Genomic DNA, 21,000 nt, shown 5'->3' with positions numbered 1-21,000 from the left:
GGGATAGTTATATGATCCAGTTATGTTATTATTGTTGAGAGAACTTGCACTAGTGAAAGTATGAACCCTAGGCCTTGTTTCAACGCATTGCAATGCCATTTACGCTCACTTTTATCGCTTGCTACCTTGCTATTTTTATATTTTCAGATTAGAAAAACATATATCTATCATCCATATTGCACTTGTATCACCATCTCTTCGCCGAACTAGTGCACCTATACAATTTACCATTGTATTGGGTGTGTTGGGGACACAAGAGACTCTTTGTTATTTGGTTGCAGGGTTGTTTGAGAGAGACCCTCTTCATCCTACGCTTCCCACGGATTGATAAACCTTAGGTCATCCACTTGAGGGAAATTTTCTACTGTCCTACAAACCTCTGCACTTGGAGGCCCAACAATGTCTACAAGAAGAAGGTTGCGTAGTAGACATCAATTGGTTATATGTTTTTCTCCATGTGTTAGTGCCTAAGTAGACATGAAGATTGAAAACAGTTAAGGTCTAAAAAAAAGAGTATGTCGAAAGAGCGATAGCTGAATGTTTAATTCTAGTACAATATATACGGGCTTTCCATGTGCATGAAATCATCACCTTTATATATAAATTCTCCAGACTTCGAAAGAATCGCAGCAAGGCAATAATTATGTTCAGATCATAACTAAACATTCAGATATATAAGATCTTGACAGAATCCAGCAGCATTGATATGCTATCCATGTACGAACTCTTCATTGAGCATATAACATAATATTAGTACCCAAAGTGTACTCCAAGATGATATAAAACTTATGCGCACAAATGAAAAATGGATCTTATGATTACAAATGTGTAGATGATAATATATGGTACCTGAAAAAGTGAGGAGCCAGACACCAACTTGTTGTGATCATTAAATGGATCACGAATTACACCCAAGATCTCCAGTTTGGGCATAGAGACGACAGTTATTTGCGAAGGTTTATAACAATAATGAAGGAGCAACCTTTGAAGTGAAGGAGAATCTTCGATGATGAGTTGTTGTCCTTCAAAAAATTCCAATGCTTTTAAGGTGAGGCGACTTTATTAGAGACAACTGATAGGGATTTCTATTCCGAAAACAATCAGCAAGTGCTCCAGGGCAGGGCAACTGGAGTGGATGATGCTACACAGTGAGGCCTCCGATAGATAAACCACCACAAGCAAAAGTTTTTTTAGCAGTGGGAGTCGAAGCATTTGTACCAGATCGTCTGATGGCATCTGGCGAAGGTGGCGGTGTGGAGAGAGCAGGAAAACCACGAGATGGACAATGATAGTGTGGGCAAAAATTCTTGGTGTTCGGTTCATGGTATGAAACTTTCGTGGTAAGGGTAGAACTCAAACTGCTGGAGTTTTTCGAATTCAGGGGATGTCAGCCAAGCATCCACCATGCAGGGTATGGACAGCATGTAGTGTGTCAGGATGTAGAGGCGTTGAACGAGGCCATGCTGGTGAGAGGAGATGATGGCTCTGAGGAGATCAAATTCAGGAAGGACAAATATCTGACGACAGTCGAGATTGAGGGGCGCGGTGTGCCATAGAGGGCGCCACCGAGGTGAAAGGACTTGTGTGTGGCAGCAATCCTTGGTGGGGAGAAGCGAGATGATCTCCCCAAAGATGTCGTCTGAGAGATCGCTGATGCGGTCCACCAGAGATTCTATGGGTTCCTCATATCCGGGTGGGGGGGGGGCTTGCCGCTTCTCCCCGCGCTGCTGGGTGCGGGGTCTACAACCGGCATCGCCGCTGGCGGGAGCCTCATTTTCTTGGCGCTGGGGCCAGCCGACTCCATTTTCCTTGCGGGCGTCGCGCCAAGCTCACGGGTTTGAGAAGAGTAGCCAGAGACAAGCCTAGTGGCAGTGCGAGTGGGGAAGAAGGAGGGCTGGGGTTTTCTGTAGGAGTGGAAGAAGAGGAGCAGGTGTTTTTTGTACGAGTGAGGAAGAAGGTGAGCGGGGGTTTACTGTATGAGTGAGGAAGATGGGGAGCGGCGGGAATTGGGGGCCAATGGAAGCGGGAGAGTCCAGCGAGCTGCTGTATAAGTGGAAGTGAGGAGGAAGGAGGGTTTTTCTGGGATCGCCCCCTCTTCAAGAAATATGGGCTTCTCCTTGCAAAAACAAAAACAAATGGGCTTTAAGATGGATAGGCTTTTGTATCGGCCCAGTCGGTTGCCTGTGTTTCATACTGGAGGGCCTTAACACTAGAGTCAGCCCATTAGAGACACTCTCCAGCTCTCTAGCTTATTGCCCATTCGAAACAAAATAAGATACGCCTCCAGCTTAATTAGGGCTCCTCGTCGGTCAACGTACGAATGAGCTTATTTCATCTTGCATTGGTCATTCTACCTAGTTAAGAATGTAGGAATACCTGGAGCACCGTGAGGTCAGCTGACAGCAGGTTCCACTAAAATTGAGGTTTGTGCTTTCGTTTGCACAAATAGACACCCACTACAAAAAATACACTTCCGTGATGATACGTGTTTGTCACAGTAGGTCACGTTTTCTGTCATAAATGTACATCCATGATGAATTTATGACATAATCGAGATAGTCATACCTGTGCTCTCGTACAAGTGTTCCATGACATTACCAAAATTATCATCACAAAAGTGTTCACTTCCATGACGATAAATGCCGCGTCATGGAAGTGCTTTCATCAAGGGTGACCGACACGTGGCATCCACCGTAACGGGTCGTCGTTAAGCTATCAGGTCCGGTTTTGGATCCGATAACCCACTAACAGCCAGGACCAATGCCGATTTTCCACGTGTAAAATTCTCATTGGCCGACGGAACCACGTGTCAGCTCCACGTTGGCACAAGTGTCACTCATCCAATGGGCGAGATGCACCTATGATATGTTGACACGTGGACCGGCCCAAAAGTGGCCCATAAAGATTAAATGGGCGGGCCCAACTAAAGGCCCACAAGATTTTGCGGACCATAATTTGTCGGCCCAGCTAAAGGCCCACGGGATTTCGCCAACCATAATGGGCCGACCCAGCTAAACGCCCACAAGATTTTGAGGACACTAGTGGGCCGGGCCGTTAACAGGCTGCCATGTTTTGGGCCAAATGTCGACCCATATTTGATCCGGTCCATTAACAGCCTGCCACGTTCCGGGCCTAATAAAGGCCCATATGAGATCCGGCCCGTTAAAAGCCTACCATGTTCTGGGCCAAATTACGACCCAGATCAGATCCGGCCCTTTAAGAAGCTTTGGGCTAAATTACGGCCCATATCAGATTTGGCCCGTCAACTGAACGCTATGCTTTTGGGCCCACTTGCTAAAGGCCCATTTAGTATTTTGGCCTGATATTAGTTTTGGCCTGTTAAAGGCCCGTTTAATATTTCGGCCCTATATTTATTTCGGCCTGTCAAAAGCCCGTCATATAGTTGGGCCTAACTATGGCCCGGTTTGCATCTGGCCTGCTCAAAGCCGATAATCTGATTGGGCCAAACAAGGACCGAGACAATTTTGGCCTGTTAACGGCCCGTGATGTGATTGGCACAATCATGGGCCGGGGTCTATTTCGGCCTGCTGCCGGCCCGTGAGCTGTTCGGCATGTTTCAGGCCCAACCTACTTTTCAGCCTCCTAAAAGCCCATTGAGTTTTCTTTCGAAAATAGGGGCGGCAGTTTACTCGGCCTATTAAAGGCCCGAATCTACTAGTGGCCCAGTTTATATTTAGGCCTGTTAACGGACCAAGATGACTGGGCCCATGATGCGGATCATACATAGTGATTTGCATGACGGCCCGATTATGTACCGTAATTTTATGGTTTGGCCGGTTTACTGTGAAGACATGATATATATACAGTAAAATAACTGCAGCATCGTGAATAAGAAAAAACCTATACTATACAATAAAGAAATTATGGCATATTACATCCACTGGGCATCAAAGTTCGCCACTATGATAATAAAGCACAAGCAGATAGCAGAGTACATACACTGGGCATCAAAGATCGCCACCAGTGCAAATAAACATGCCGACAAAATAATGTACAAAACCGACAACGCTTCAATAGAGTTAAAGAAAGGTTAGCCCTGCTCGGGAGCTGCAGCGCAAGCAGCAAAGCAAGCTGATGAGACTGCGCTTGTTTGACACTTATATCCTCCTCACTCTGAAAGATAAACAAGCAGACAGATGACAGGTATTGCACATATAAGTATCAGCGCTAACAATTCATCACATTTCTTACCGACGAATAAAGTGACACAGTTTAAAATAGCATTAACACAGTATGGTATTGTTCAGGTTAAGACATGGCAGGAAATGACATTGTGAAGGAGTTGGCAGCTTCACGACACCGCTGGGTTACAGATCAAGAACTCATAAGTATTAATGGTTAGTGTGCTGTCAATTTATCCCATTTCAGATTGGCAAATAAAGAGACGGTTTAAATAATAGTAGAATGATATGACATTGTTCATAGTTAAGACATTGCAGAATATGACATTGTGTTGTAGTGGGTAGGTTCACCACACCACTGGATTACGGATCAAGAAGATCACTTGCTCTGTATAGTTTAATTTACATGGTATGAAGAAGGAACTTGGTTGTACAACTGAAAACTTAAATTGAGAAGGACAAACTTTTGTTTATGAACTACATAATAAACTTTAAACATGCAATTTGATGCAAACACCAAAAATAAACAGCTGTTGCAGTCATGCCTAACCAAATATACACAACAAAGTTTGAAGGCTTGAGAAGGACAAACTTACATTATTGGTGAAGACAGGCTCTATAAAGCCCTTGTCCATGCTGATGGGGGGCAATTCAAGAAGTTTACCACAGAACCTTCTTCATAAGCATTGCCTTTATTCTACATTTTGTTAAGAGGAAATATAGATGTGATAATATAAGAAAAAATGGAGAATATTTAAGATAAGATGAAGAGTGATGCTACATAACCAAGTAGCTACAAATGTAAGTATAGCGATACAGGCAAAAGGCACAGCCGAGAGCAATGCAGAGCTAAACTTCTTCAGTACCATCGGTGTTATCCGACCTTATGGTAAGAGTAAATATAGATCTGATGTGTAGAAAATGGAGGGCAAAGGAAAATAAGTTGCAGAGTGATGGTACATGAACAACTACCTATAAATATAAGTACACTGATAAAGGACAATAGGTACTTACAAGAACAATGCAGAGCTAAAAAATTTCAGTGGCATTGGATATATTCTACACTAATGTAACCATTCATAAAGATCAGATAATTTGGAGCGAAGAATTGATAAGCAAGCTATCATGCATACCGCTGTCACATAATGAACCAAGTATGAATGCAAGTACAGTGATACAGGACAACAGGTACTAACAAGAGCAAAGCAGAGGGCAGCATATTTGCGATATCCCGTCGTTCTTTTCAAACCGGAATTCTTCTTCGAGCAGATTTCCTGCAAAAAAGATCCATAAGGTACATGCGGAAAAGTATAAGTTCAAATTGTCATGTGATATTATAGACAGTACCTCATCCTGGGAAAGAGACCAGTGCATAGCAAGGTTTTTCCATTCAATGTCTTCTAAATTTAGCACAGGAGACTTCACCGGAAATTCGTTTATAGCCTTGCCATCAAAGTGTGATTTCCTTAGGTAACACCGATACTGCTGCAATGCTTCCTTGAAAAGCGCAAGCAAGCTTTGCTCGTCATGACTATCCAGATTGACCCTCGCCTACTTACAACAATGTAATGTAAATCATTGATGTGTTCAATCAGCAGAAAACAGGAAAATAATCACCATGAATAATAGCACTTACACGTAAGTGCGACAGGAAGATGTGAAAATGGTGTTTGTCTTCACTATAATCTTCCCATGATGGGAATATATGCACGTAGTCCCTAACAACATTGAAAGCATTGTATTTTAAACTGGGAATAACTGGAATGGGGTTCCAATCTGCAAGAATTGGCCGTCTCTGTAGTTGGGATAGGTCTTTGGCAGGTGGACTTGCTGTACTTTTTGCTGGAGTGGGATTTTTCTGTGGTACGGCTGGTGCTATGGCAACTTAAATTGGCATACCTTTTGCTGGAGTGCAGGTCCTGTGTGGTGGGGCTAGTGGTGTGGCCAGTGAAGTATGGGTACAGTCTGCTGGAGTCGGTCCTACGTTTTGTGTAACTAGTTGTACAGCAAAATATAAGTGGGGTGCTGTCTGATTTCTCCGGCACCACCATGTTTTTCAAGGACTTTGCTGGTGCTCCTTCAGGTTCGACAATCACCCTCTTCCTTTTTGATGTCTGATGCACAAGAACGGCATTTGAGTGGAAAAACATGGTATGATGACAGATGGAATATGTATTGATAATGGATGGGCATGACATCTTGACATATATGATGAGTAAACTAAGCAGATGGCAGTGCAACAAAGTAGAAGAAATGCAAGACAACATATGCAAGATACGCACAATCAATAAAACCTTGCCAAATTACAACAGGCGCCTTGATGGGTGAACAGGACATGCCATCTGCCTTTGACTCCTCGAGGTTAAAATAGTCATTAGGATCATATTCTGAACAAGAATCTACAGGTGGGGAGCGTAAGAGTTTCATTGCATCCAGAATGGCACTCAATGCCTTGGTGCCAATTTTGTAAGTCGTTGCAGTGTTCCATAATATTCTTGTTATGCGCGAATTCTGATATTCACTGTAATTACGTATAATATCTAAGAACCATGAAAACATAAATAGTAGTGAGATTATCTTTGTAATGCAGAGGATATTCTAATATAGGGGCGTCCCTGTAAACCCTTGTGTGGTATCACTGGATTCTGATGAGAGAGGTCATGTGTGCTGTAATATGGTGCGTGCATTAATATAATCTGGCGCAAGTACACAAAAAATAGGCTCCAGAAGTAAGGATAGTTGGTAGATGATAGGTTCGTAATATACTGTATAGAGAGTTTATTGCCAAACCATGATAACAAGAGCACACAACAACTAGGCAGATCGTAGTGTACATAAAAGGGGTACACCATAACCATGATATATAAATCGGGAAAGTGGAACTGGCTGGAAAATGCGATGTTGTATTGCCGCTACTAATTGAAAGCCTATCGATCACGTACAGGCCAGCTCTATCAGCTGTTGACTGCAGATGTCCCTGCTCCCCTTCCTGACAAGGAACATACTGTACGTACTAAATACAGAATAACAAAATAGGAACATGTTAAAGAACAGAAGGGGAAGCATATTCTTGAGGTTCCGCTTCATTGCATACAATGTTGGTTGCCCACTCATGATGAATCACAACGCCCAAAGAAATGCAATTCCATGCTGTCTCTCTATATGTGGCCACATGCATTTGGAAAATCAAGTGGGAGCATTACCTGACCAATTAAATGTGTGTCTATTAACTAATGTCGGTATCATATCACAATTCGTATTTGAAGAAGTAAGCTTTGGACTTATGATTGGTGTGTTGTTTAGCTTCAAGAGTGGACTGCTGCTAGTGCGACACAAAGCAGCTACACATATCATAGTGTAGATATAACGGGAAAACCGTAAGCATCAAGAGTAAAATTAGCAAAGTGGAACTTGCTGGAATATATGTGCTAGTATTGCCGTTGCGGCTAGAAAGGCTTCGTATACCAACTCTCTTCAACTGAAGGTGCGGTACTGTTAATATCAGTGTAACTCTCAAAGGCGACACAGCTCCCCGCATTTCCTTGCTAATCTTATAGGATTCAAGTGGGCAGGCCACTACAATTCCTATTCCTATGTTTACAAAATCCTATGAATCAAAGAGGCCCGAAGAGTTCAAAGTGTCCATCCCAACCGACCGTATAGACCTCTACACTGCAAATGTCCCTACTCATCTTCACTACAAGGAACATACTGTACTACTATCATACTCCCTCCGTTCCAAAATACAAGTCTTTGTAGAGATTTCCACTATGGATCACATACAGATGTATACAGATACATTTTAGAGTGTAGATTCACTCATTTTGCTCCATATGTAGTCCATGGTGGAATCTATAAAAAGACTTGTATTTAGGAACGGAGAGAGTACATATTAAAGAAGAACGGAAGAGGAACATGGTAAAGAAGAGCAAGCAGATTTTGGATAATAAAATGTTCGTTGCACAGTGCCCACACATGATGAACCAGAGCGCATGAAGAATGCAACTCCCTGCTGTCTCTCTATATGTGATGCACGTGCTTTTCGAAAGTAAAGTAGGAACATTAGCTGACCAATTAAACGTTATCTGTTTTAGTAATATCAGCATCATATCAGATTCGTATTTGAGCAACAAGTTTGGAATTATGAGTGGCACGTTGTTTGGCTTGATGGATTCAGGAGCAGTGCTAAGGAACTACGATGATGGTACTGAATATAAAGACATGTCTGCATGCAAGTAGCGTGACCTTTGTCATTTGGGTCAGTCGACCATTTCAGGCGGTTGGCTGGAGATCTTACGTCTCCTAACCCTTATTCTTCCTCATCTCTGATTCTTCCCATACAGAACTCCGCACGGGCCGCCGGCCCCGACCCCCCCCCCCCCCCCCCCCCCCCGCCCTCCCCTGAACCGCCCCCACCGCCTGTGTTCCTCCGCCACCCCCGCCCCCACCCGCGTCGAGTTTTCTTTGTTTGACGAGGCCCCACCACCGTCCCCACTCGAGCCCCTTCCTTCGCACCGGCGAACTCCGGCGAGCTCTCAAAAATCGACTCGCCCAATTTTGAAATTTAGTCTACTGTCATTTAACTAGTGTGGAATATAAAAGGGGAAAACCATAAGCATTGCGAGTATAATGTTAAGCGTGCCATGGCGGATCTGAAGGTGCAAACCGGACAAAGGCAACTTCGCAACCAATGTTTGCTTTCAACTAACAAGTAAGTGATGGACAAGAAATCAGAGTAAAGCAGTGGCGATCTATTTTCTTGCTGCGATAAATAAGTTGAGCAGATACGAAAGAGTACCGCCTCTGGTGTGGCGTCGTGTATGCATCTGCTGACAATTTGACGTTGTTGTGGTAGTGATGGCTGTCGGTGGCGTGGAAGAAGATTTAGGAGGGTAGACGGTGGTGGCGGGCGTGGTGGACGAGACGGTCGTAGGAGCGCCGCCGGCAAGGTGGACGATGGCAGGGATGAAGTGAGAGGATGGGTGTCGGTGTCAAAACCGGCGGATATCGGGTAGGGGGTCCCGAACTATGCGTCAAGGGTCGATGGTAACAGGAGACGGGGGACACGATGTTTACCCAGGTTCGGGCCCTCTCTATGGAGGTAATACCCTACTTCCTGCTTGATTGATCTTGATGAATATGAGTATTACAAGAGTTGATCTACCACGAGATCGTAATGGCTAAACCCTAGAATTCTAGCCTATATGACTATGGTAATGTGTATCCTTTCCGGACTAACCCCTCCGGTTTATATAGACGCCGTGGGGGATCTAGGGTTTACATAGAGTCGGTTACATAAGAAGGAATCTTCATAGTCGGTTCCAAGTTTGCCTTCCACGCCAAGTAGAGTCCAATCCGGACACGGGTACAGTCTTCGGCCTTCATGTCTTCACAGCCCATCAGTCCGGCCCATGGATAACAGGCCGGACGCCCGAGGACCCCTTAGTCCAGGACTCCCTCAATAGCCCCTGAACCTGGCTTCAATGACGAGGAGTCCGGCGCGCAGATTGTCTTCGGCATTGCAAGGCGGGTTCCCCCTTCCGAACTCCTAGTTGATCTTCAGATGTGATGATTGTATCCGGACCCGTATACACAATTGCAGAGGATAATATTTCACGAGTTCAATCCACCGACCACTTTTTGGTAATACGACCCCACGCCTGCTCGGCCATTATTTGCAAACCGTTTTAGCCGGCCCCATGTCCCAAGACGTGGTCTTATTGGCGCATCCTATCCAAGCGGCGATCGTGCCTCCCTTTTTTTAAGGGATTCCTGTCACCCCGGACGTGGGTAACCCAACCGTCGCTTGGGTACAACTCCTTGCAAACAAGCAGTTTTTGAGGCCTAAGAGGAGACGTTTGATATTTGCAGCCTTTATATAGGGGTACAGACCCGTCCTTTTCTTCCACGCTTGCCTCTTCCTCAACCCCTGCTACCTCGAGTTCCAACACCCGGGTTTCGGTTGCCACAAGCCCCAATCATGTCCGGATCCAGCCTTCAAGGCCGGTGGGTAGCTTCTTCTATCGCGCAGGAAGATATTGCAAAGCTTCGGGCGGCGAGGTACCTGACCGCTGAAATCCACCATCGGGTTCCTGCCGGGGGGCAGGTTATTCCCACCCCCAGATCTGGCGAGAGGGTCGTGTTCGTGTCCCACTTCCTCTGTGGGTTGGGGTTTGCACTTAACCCCTTCGTCCAAGGGCTCATGTTCTATTACGGGCTAGACTTTCACGATTTGGCCCCGGACTCTATTCTTCTTATCTCGGCGTTTATCGTCACATGCGAAGCCTTCCTCCGAACTCCTCCGCTCTTCGGCTTGTGGCTTAAGACCTTCGATGTGAAGCCGCAAGTGATAGAGGGGGAGCAGGCCGAGTGCGGCGGTGCTACAGTGAGCAAGCTTGCTAGCGCCGTTTGGCTGAAAGGATCCTTCGCCAAATCTTCCGATCTATGGCAGCAGGGGTGGTTTTATATCACCGAACCCCGCGGCTCCAAGTGGGCAACTGCGCCCGCATTCCGATCCAGCCCTCCAATTCAGCTTGCATCGTGGGTTAACAAGGGGTTCGATTGGGGATCAACGAATGATGTGCGAACTCTGCAAATTCACATCCGAAGCCTCATTGAGAAGGACATCGACATAGCCAACGTCGTTCAAGTAATGCTAGTTCGTCGGACCCTGCCGTGCCAGCGACGGCCTCTCCGCCTGTGGGAGTTTAATCCAGAAGGGTCGCGAACTCTTCAGCACTTCTTCGGCACTACGCACGAAGGAAAGTGGAGATTATTCTCCGGGAAACGAAGGCAATGGCCGGACACCACCGAAGATGTCGGCCTAGACTGTAACCATCCGGACACCCCGGTAAGTACCCGTTTACTAAATACCTTATAGTCAGATACCCAGTGGCAAGATACCGACAGTATCATCCTTTTTCAGGGCTGGATAAAGAAGGTGGAACGGATTAGGTGTCCGGCTCCTCTTCTCGAAGACTCGGCTACTCCCGTGTTAACAAGGATGCTGGCCTCGGCGCCATACCAGGCACCGGCAGGGGAGGGCGAGAAAACCCAAGGTGACCTTGGTTCCGGAGGTAAGTCGGACACTGAGTCCGGAGAAATCGACCTTTCCTCGCCCGAAGACGGAGGCGGGAAAAGGCCCAGTATCCCTTCTCCAAGCAGGAGGAAAAGGGCTGCCTCCGAAGATTGGGAGGGGCGGTCTTCCAAGAAGGGCAAGATGCCACCGTCGAGCGGCTTGGGTTTGAAAAGCGACGCCTTTGAACGGCTCCAGCAAGGGGACAAGCCCTCGGCCAAACCGTAAGAGAATCCGGAGTACTTTGATAGCGTACCGCTCCGTTGTTGTTACCGAAGATATACGTAACGCATGCATTTTTACATGTTGGCACAGAATTTATCTGGGCGATCCTCGTCTTCAGGGAGTCTCCTCCCAGAGATGATGGAGAGCGAGACTCCTCCTCCAACCTCCTCGCCCAATAAGGCGGATGACTTTGAAGTGTCGTCGCGGAGGGTCCCTTTGGAACAGGGGACAAAAGAGGCAGTACCCGAAGGCGGACCTCCGACTATCCAGGATTCCAGGGCTGATGATAACAAAGGCCCCGGACTGTCTGGTTCACAGCCGACAGTGATTTTGGAGACGGGTGAACAGATTCCTTCAAAGGATGATTGTGTTCTTGGAGCAGCTTCCGGAGACCCGGGGATTCCGGATATGTTGTGGGACATGTTGCGGAAAGCATCTGTCTTGGGTGAACAGTGTACCTTGATGGCTACAGTGATTGAAAAGATTTCGTCCGTGAAGAGCGGATTAAATGAAGCCTTCATGATCCTACTGAAGGGCTTCGAGGTTTGTGAGATAATGTTTTCAGCTGTATTTCATTTGCAAAGATGCACCTGTGTATAGGTAGTAGCCCCTGATACTCGGGTTGGCTTCCACTGGGAAGCAAAACGGAGGATCGAAAAAGGATCGTTTGAGGACTAACCTTATCAACTTTGAATACAGGCTGCTTCCCCCCTGGCCGCTTCCCGGACTGTGGAAATTGCCGATTTGCAGCGGAAGCTAGATGTAGCAGGGGATGATTGATGACCCACAAGTATAGGGGATCTATCATAGTCCTTTCGATAAGTAAGAGTGTCGAACCCAATGAGGAGCAGAAGGAAATGATAAGCGGTTTTCAGCAAGGTATTCTCTGCAAGCACTGAAATTATAGGTAACAGATAGTTTGGTGATAAGATAATTTGTAACGAGAAACAAGTAACAAAAGTAAATAAAGTGTAGCAAGGTGGCCCAATCCTTTTTGTAGCAAAGGACAAGCCTGGACAAACTCCTATATAGAGAAAAGCGCTCCCGAGGACACATGGGAATTATCGTCAAGCTAGTTTTCATCATGTTCATATGATTCGCGTTCGGTACTTTTATAATTTGATATGTGGGTGGGCCGGTGCTTGGGTGCTGTCCTACTTGGACAAGCATCCCACTTATGATTAACTCCTATTGCAAGCATCCGCAACTACAAAAGAAGTATTAAGGTAAACCTAACCATAGCATGAAACATATGGATCCAAATCAGCCCCTTACGAAGCAACTCATAAACTAGGGTTTAAGCTTCTGTCACTCTAGCAACCCATCATCTACTTATTACTTCCCAATGCTTTCCTCTAGGCCCAAATAATGCTGAAGTGTCATGTAGTCGACGTTCACATGACACCACTAGAGGAGAGACAACATAGATCTCATCAAAATATCGAACGAATGCCAAATTCACATGACTACTAATAGCAAGGCTTCTCCCATGTCCTCAGGAACAAACGTAACTACTCACAAAGCATATTCATGTTCATAATCAGAGGAGTATTAATATGCATAAAGGATCTGAACATATGATCTTCCACCAAATAAACCAACTAGCATCAACTACAAGGAGTAATCAACACTACTAGCAACCTACAAGTACCAATCTATGACTTAGAGACAAGAATTGGATACAAGAGATGAACTAGTGTTTGAGAGGAGATGGTGCTGGTGAAGATGTTCATGGAGATTGGCCCCCTCCAGATGAGAGGAGCGTTGGTGATGACGATGGCGATGATTTCCCCCTCCCGGAGGGAAGTGTCCCCAGCAGAACAGCTTCGCGAGAGCCCTAGATTGGTTCCGCCAAGGTTCCACCTCGTGGCAGCGGAGTCTCGTCCCAAAAGCATGCTTATGATTTTTCTTCGGACGAAAGACTTCATATAGCAGAAGATGGCCACTGAAGGGCCACCAGGGGACCCACGAGGCAGGGGGCATGCCCAGGGGGTAGGGCGCGCCCCCCACCCTCGTGCCTGGTGGATGGCCCCCCCTCTGGTATTTCTTCCGCTCAATATTTTTTATATATTCTGAAAATAACTTCCGTGGAGTTTTAGGACTTTTGGAGATGTGCAGAATAGGTCTCTAATATTTGCTCCTTTTCCAGCCCAGAATTCCAGTTCCCGGCATTCTCCCTCTTTATGTAAACCTTGTAAAATAAGAGAGAATAGGCATAAGTATTGTGACATAATGTGAATAACAGCCCATAATGCAATAAATATCAATATAAAAGCATGATGCAAAATGGACGTATCAACTCCCCCAAGCTTAGACCTCGCTTGTCCTCAAGCGGAAGCCGATAACGATAAATATGTCCACATGTTTAGAGGTAGAGGTGTCAATAAAATAAAATACGGACATGAAGGCGTCATGATCATTCTTATAACAGCAACATATATGGATATTGTCATATGATTTCTTATGCTCAAGTAATAATCTTTTCACCTGTCAAGTATGAATCAGAAACTTCATTGAGAACTAACAAACTATAATCTCAGTCATTGAAGCAATTGCAATTTATCATAACATCAGAAAGAGTCTATGTTAGAGCTTTTCAGCAAGTCCACATACTCAACTATCATTTAGTCTTTCACAATTGCTAACACTCACGCAATACTTGTGGTTACGGAGTTTTAATCGGACACACAGAAAGATAGGGGCTTATAATTTTGCCTCCCAACCTTTTACCTCAAGGGTAATGTCAACAATAGTAGTTCATGCTAACTTACATCCAATTGGATATATATATCAGGATCTTTCCAACATACTGTGCTTGTGAAAGGATAGAATGTAAAAAGGAAAGGTGAAGATCACCATGACTCTTGCATAAGGTAGGAGATAAAAGTAAAAGATAGGCCCTTCGCAGAGGGAAGCAGAGGTTGCCATGCGCTTTTATGGTTGGATGCATGAAATCTTAAGGCGAAAGAATGTCACTTTATATTGCCACTTGTGATGTGGACCTTTATTATGCAGCCCGTCGCTTTTATTTCTTCCACATCACAAGATCGTATAAAGCTTACTTTCTCCCACACTAATAAGTCATACATATTTAGAGAGCAATTTTTTTTTCTTGCACCGATGACAACTTACTTGAAGGATCTTACTCAATCCATAGGTAGATATGGTGGACTCTCATGGCAAAACTGGGTTTAAGGGTATTTGGAAGCACAAGTAGTATCTCTACTTGGTGCAAAGAATTTGGCTAGCATGAGGGGGAAAGGCAAGCTCAACATGTTGGATGATCCGTGACAATATACTTTATCTCAGATATAAGAAAACATAACCCATTACGTTGTCTTCCTTGTCCAACATCAACTCTTTAGCATGTCATATTTTAATGAGTGCTCACAATCATAAAAGATGTCCAAGATAGTATATTTATATGTGAAACCTCTCTTTATTTATTACTTCCTATTAATTGCAACGATGACCAAAGCTATGTTTGTCAACTCTCAACAACTTTTAATCATCATACTCTTTCTATGTGAAGTCATTACTCTCCATAAGATAAATATGATCTCTTTGTTTCTTTTTATTCTTTCTCTTTCTTTTATTCCCTCGAGATCATAGCAAGATAATCAAGCGCTTGACTCAACACTAATCTTTATTATATAGCTCACGGACTCGATTACATAGAGGGATCATAAGGCAAAACTCAAAACTAAATCATACCAAAAACTTTATTCTACTAGATTGAGATACTACTAAAAGGATCGAACTAAGAAAAACGGTAAAGATAGGAGTGTGATGGTGATACGATACCGGGGCACCTCCCCCAAGCTTGGAAGTTGCCAAGGGGAGTGCCCATACCCATATGGTTATGTCTCCGTTTTCGGAGTTGGTGATGATGGAGTTGTTGATGATGACAGTTGTGCCTTTAGCTTCTTCATACTGTAATTGAGAAGGGCTATTTCCTCCTTTAAATCATCGACCTCCAATTCCAGCTTCAAGATCTTGTCACATAAATCTCCTTTGCTTTTCTGCCGAAAACGAGAAGGAATAGATCGGTTGTTAGATAGTTTAGCCCTCTTAGGGAGACTAGATTTCTTGAACTTCACCTGCATATCCCGAGGTTGAGGTAGAGGGACATCCTCCTCCTCCGAACTTGAATCATTGATCCTCATCAAATGAGCATCCTCCTCCTCATCCGTAGTTCGACCACAAGGAGATAGATCCCCATAGGTCTTTGGGTCAGCAATGAGGTGTGATACATAGCTCTCTCCGTCGGAATCCTGAGATGACATCTTGCTCCAAATCTGCTACAGAAACAGCTCGAAACAAGAACAGAGGACAATTGCGTGATACAGGAGTCAAAACCTTCAGGAGATTATATAATGAATTTTTACCGACCAAAATACGTATCGTGCAAGAAAACGGAGTCCGGAGAGCGCACGAGGTGCCCACGAGGTAGGGGGCGCACCCAGGGGGGTAGGGCGCGCCCTCCACCCTCATGGAGGCCTCGTGTCCTTCCCGGTCTGCTTCTTATTTTTCTAAATATTCCAAAACGGAGAAAAATTTCCATTAGAACTGTTTTGGAATCGGTTTACTTACCATACCACATACCTATTCCTTTTCGGAGTCTGAAACGTTTTGGAAAGTGTCCCTTATGTATTCCTCCGGGGTTATGGTTTCAATAACATTGGTTTCAACATTAATAGGGTTACGTGAGATATAATGTTTGATTCTTTGACCGTTCACCACCTTCGGATTTGTGCCTTCAAAGTTGTTGATTTTTATGGCACCGGAACGATAGACCTCCTCAATAACGTAAGGACCTTCCCATTTAGAGAGAAGTTTCCCTGCAAAAAATCTTAAACGAGAGTTGTATAATAATACATAATCACCTACATTAAACTCACGCTTTTGTATTCTTTTGTCATGCCATCTTTTAACCTTTTCTTTAAACAACTTGGCATTCTCATAGGCTTGGGTTCTTCATTCATCAGGTGAGCTAATCTCAAATAACCTCTTCTCACCGGCAAGTTTGAAATCATAGTTGAGTTCTTTAATGGCCCAATATGCCTTATGTTCTAGTTCGAGAGGTAAGTGACATGCTTTTCCATAAACCATTTTATACGGAGACATACCCATAGGATTTTTATATGCAGTTCTATAGGCCCATAATGCATCATCAAGTTTCTTGGACCAATTCTTTCTAGATCTGTTAACAGTCTTTTACAAAATTAATTTGAGTTCTCTATTACTCAATTCTACTTGACCACTAGACTGTGGGTGATAAGGAGATGCAATTCTATGATTAAGATCATACTTGGCAAGCATTATACGAAAGGCACCATGAATAAAATGTGAACCACCATCAGTCATTAAATATCTAGGGACTCCAAACCTCGGAAAAATAACTTCTTTAAGCATCTTAATAGAGGTGTTATGATCAGCACTACTAGTTGGAATAGCTTCTACCCACTTAGTAACGTAATCAACAGCAACTAAAATATGTGTATACCCATTAGAGGCAGGAAACGGTCCCATATAATTAAAGCCCCAAACATAAAATGGTTCAATAACAAGTGAAAAATTCATAGGAATTTCTTGACGCCTACTAAAATTACCAATTCTTTGACATTCATCACAAGATAAGACAAACTTACGGGCATCCTTGAAGAGAGTAGGCCAATAAAAACCGGATTGCAATACCTTATGTGCAGTTCTATCTCCAGCGTGGTGTCCTCCATAAGCCTCGGAGTGACACTTGCGTAGGATTTGTTCCTGTTCATGCTCAGGTACACAACGTCTAATAACACCATCTACTCCTTTATAAAGATGTGGGTCATCCCAAAAGTAATGTCTCAAATCATAGAAAAACTTTTTCTTTTGCTGGTATGTGAAACTAGGTGGTATAAATTTAGCAACAATGTAATTGGCGTAATCAGCATACCATGGAGCAGTACGAGAAGCATTTATGACATTTAATTGTTCATCAGGAAAGCTATCATCAATAGGTAGTGGGTCATCAAGAACATTTTCTAACCTGGACAAGTTGTCTGCTACGGGGTTCTCAGCTCCCTTTCTATCAATAATATGCAAATCAAATTCTTGTAGCAAGAGAACCCATCTAATAAGTCTAGGTTTAGCATCTTTCTTTTCCATAAGATATTTAATAGCAGCATTATCAGTGTGAATAGTTACTTTAGAATCAACAATATAAGGTCTGAACTTATCACAAGCAAATACAACTGCTAAGAATTCTTTTTCAGTAGTAGCATAATTTCTTTGAGCACTGTCTAGAGTTTTACTAGCATATTGAATAACATTTAACTTATCAACTCTTTGTCCTAGAACAGCACCTACAGCATGATCACTAGCAACACACATAATTTCAAAGGGTAAATTCCAATCAGGTGGCTGAACAATGGGTGCAGAAATTAATGCTTTCTTAAGTATTTCAAATGCTTCTACACAATCATCATCAAAGACAAATGGTATATCTTTTTGTAACAGATTAGTCAGAGGCCGAGAAATTTTTGAGAAGTCCTTAATGAACCTCCTATAAAACCCGGCATGACCAAGGAAACTTCTTATACCTTTGATGTCCTTGGGACATGGCATCTTTTCAATAGCATAAACTTTAGCTTTATCAACTTCAATACCTCTTTCAGAAATTTTATGCCCCAAGACAATACCTTCATTAACCATAAAGTGGCACTTCTCCCAATTCAAGACAAGATTAGTTTCTTCACATCTCTGCAAAACTCGATCAAGGTTGCTCAAGCAATCATCAAAAGAGGATCCATAAACGGAGAAATCGTCCATGAAAACCTCACAAATCTTTTCACAGAAGTCAGAGAATATAGCCATCATGCATCTTTGAAAGGTAGCAGGTGCATTACATAAACCAAAAGGCATACGTCTATAAGCAAAAGTACCGAAAGGGCAAGTAAAAGTGGTCTTAGCTTGATCATCAACTGACACAGGTATTTGAGAGAAACCAGAATAACCATCTAGAAAGCAAAAATGTGTGTGTTTGGATAATCTTTCTAGCATTTGATCAATAAAAGGTAAGGGGTAATGATCCTTTTTAGTAGCTTTATTTAATTTGTGGAAATCAATTACCATCCTATAGCCTGTAATAATTCTTTGCGGAATCAATTCATCTTTATCATTAGGAGCGACAGTAATACCTCCTTTCTTAGGGACACAATGGACAGGACTTACCCACTGACTATCAGCAACGGGATAAATTATACCTGCCTCAAGGAGCTTTAGTATTTCCTTTCTTACCACTTCTTTCATCTTAGGATTCATACGTCATTGGTGATCAATAACTGGTTTGGCATCTTTCTCCAAATTTATTTTGTGTTGACATAGAGTGGGACTAATGCCCTTAAGATCATCCAGAGTATATCCAATAGCAGCACGGTGCTTCTTCAGAGTTTTCAATAATTTTTCTTCCTCCTTCTCTGAAAGGTTAGCACTAATAATAACATGATATATCTCCTTTTCATCAAGATAAGCATATTTAAGAGTATCAGGCAATGGTTTAAGCTCAAACATGGGATCACCCTTGGGTGGAGGAGGATCCCCTAAGATTTCAACAGGTAAGTTGTGTTTCAGAATAGGCCCCTATTTAAATAATACTTCATCTATTTCCCTTCTCTCATTCATAAACATATCATTTTCATGGTCTAGCAAATATTGTTCTAAAGGATCACTAGGAGGTACGGCAAGAGAAGCAAGACCAATAATTTCATCTTTACTAGGTAATTCCTCCTTACGGTGTTGTCTATGAAATTTAGAAAAGTTAAACTCATGAGACATATCACCCAAACCAATAGTAACAACATCCTTTTTGCAGTCTATCTTAGCATTAACAGTGTTCAAGAAGGGTCTACCAAATATAATGGGACAAAAGCTATCTTGTGGGGAACCAAGAACAAGAAAATCAGCAGGATATTTAGTTTTCCCACATAAGACTTCAACATCTCTACCAATTCCCATTGGTGATATATATAGTATCTCTATTGGCAAGCTTAATAGTAACATCAATTTCTTCTAACTCAGCAGGTGCAATATCATGCATAATTTCTTTGTACAAGTCAATAGGTATTGCACTAGCACCCATATCACACAAGCCATGATAACAATGATCTCCTATCTTAACAGAAATAACAGGCATGCCTACCACAGGTCTATGTTTATCTTTAGCATAAGGTTTAGCAATTCTAGCAGTTTCATCACAGAAATAAATAATATGCCCATCAATATTATCAGCCAAGAGATCTTTAATAGTAGCAATATTAGGTTCAACTTTTACTTGCTCGGGAGGTGAATAGGTTCTAATATTGCTTTTACGAACCACAGTTGAAGTTTTAGCATGACCCTTTATTCTAGCAGGGAAAGGTGGTCTCTCAACATAAGCAGTAGGAACAATAGGATCATTATAAGTGATAGTCTTTTCTTCAACTTTAACAGGTGCAACTACTTTTACTTCTATGGGAGGATGATATTTAAACCACTTCTCCTTAGGGAGATCAACATGAGTAGCAAAGGATTCACAGAAAGAAGCTACTATCTCAAAGTCAAGTCCATATTTAGTGCTAAATTTACGGAAAACATCGGTATCCATAAAAGATTTAACACAATCAAACTTAGGTGTTATACTTGACTCCTTACCTTCGTCAAGGTCCCAATCTTCAGAGTTGCGTTTAATTATTTCCGATAAATCCCATTTGAATTCAATACTCTTCATCATAAAAAGAACCAGTACAAGAAGTATCGAGCATGGTGCGATTGTTGTCGGAAAGCCGAGCATAAAATTTTTGAATAATCATTTCTCTTGAGAGCTCATGATTGGGGCATGAATATAACATTGACTTAAGCCTCCCCCAAGCTTGAGCGATGCTTTCTCCTTCACGAGGCCAAAAGTTATATATATAATTATGATCACGATGAACAAGATGCATAGGATAAAACTTCTGATGAAATTCCAATTTCAATCGCTTGTAGTTCCACGATCCCATATCATCACATAGCCTATACCATGTCAATTCATCTCACTTCAAAGATAAAGGGAAGACCTTCTTCTTGATAACATCATCGGGCATACCTACAAGCTTAAATAATACACAAACTTCATCCACATATATTAGGTGCTCATCAGGATGTAATGTTCCGTCTCCTGCAAAAGGATTAGCTAGCAGTTTTTCTATCATACCCGAAGGAATTTGAAAGAAGACATTTTCATTTTCAGTAGGTTCAGTAGGTTGAGGAGCAACTCTTTGCTCTACTGGTCGGGGTGAAGATACCCCGAACAAGCCCCTTAGAGGATTACTTTCCATAGTAACAAGTGACAGTAAATTTCAGCACACTATATAAATTTTTCCTTACCAAATTCCACCTACCAAAGGCGCTTCACTCCCCGGCAACGGCGCCAGAAAAGAGTCTTGATGACCCACAAGTATAGGGGATCTATCGTAGTCCTTTCGATAAGTAAGAGTGTCAAACCCAACGAGGAGCAGAAGGAAATGATAAGCGGTTTTCAGCAAGGTATTCTCTGCA

The sequence above is a fragment of the Aegilops tauschii genome, chromosome 2 (genome assembly GCF_002575655.3).
Source record: "Aegilops tauschii subsp. strangulata cultivar AL8/78 chromosome 2, Aet v6.0, whole genome shotgun sequence".
Lineage (NCBI taxonomy): Eukaryota > Viridiplantae > Streptophyta > Magnoliopsida > Poales > Poaceae > Aegilops > Aegilops tauschii.
Note: the sequence above shows the minus strand (reverse complement) of the source record.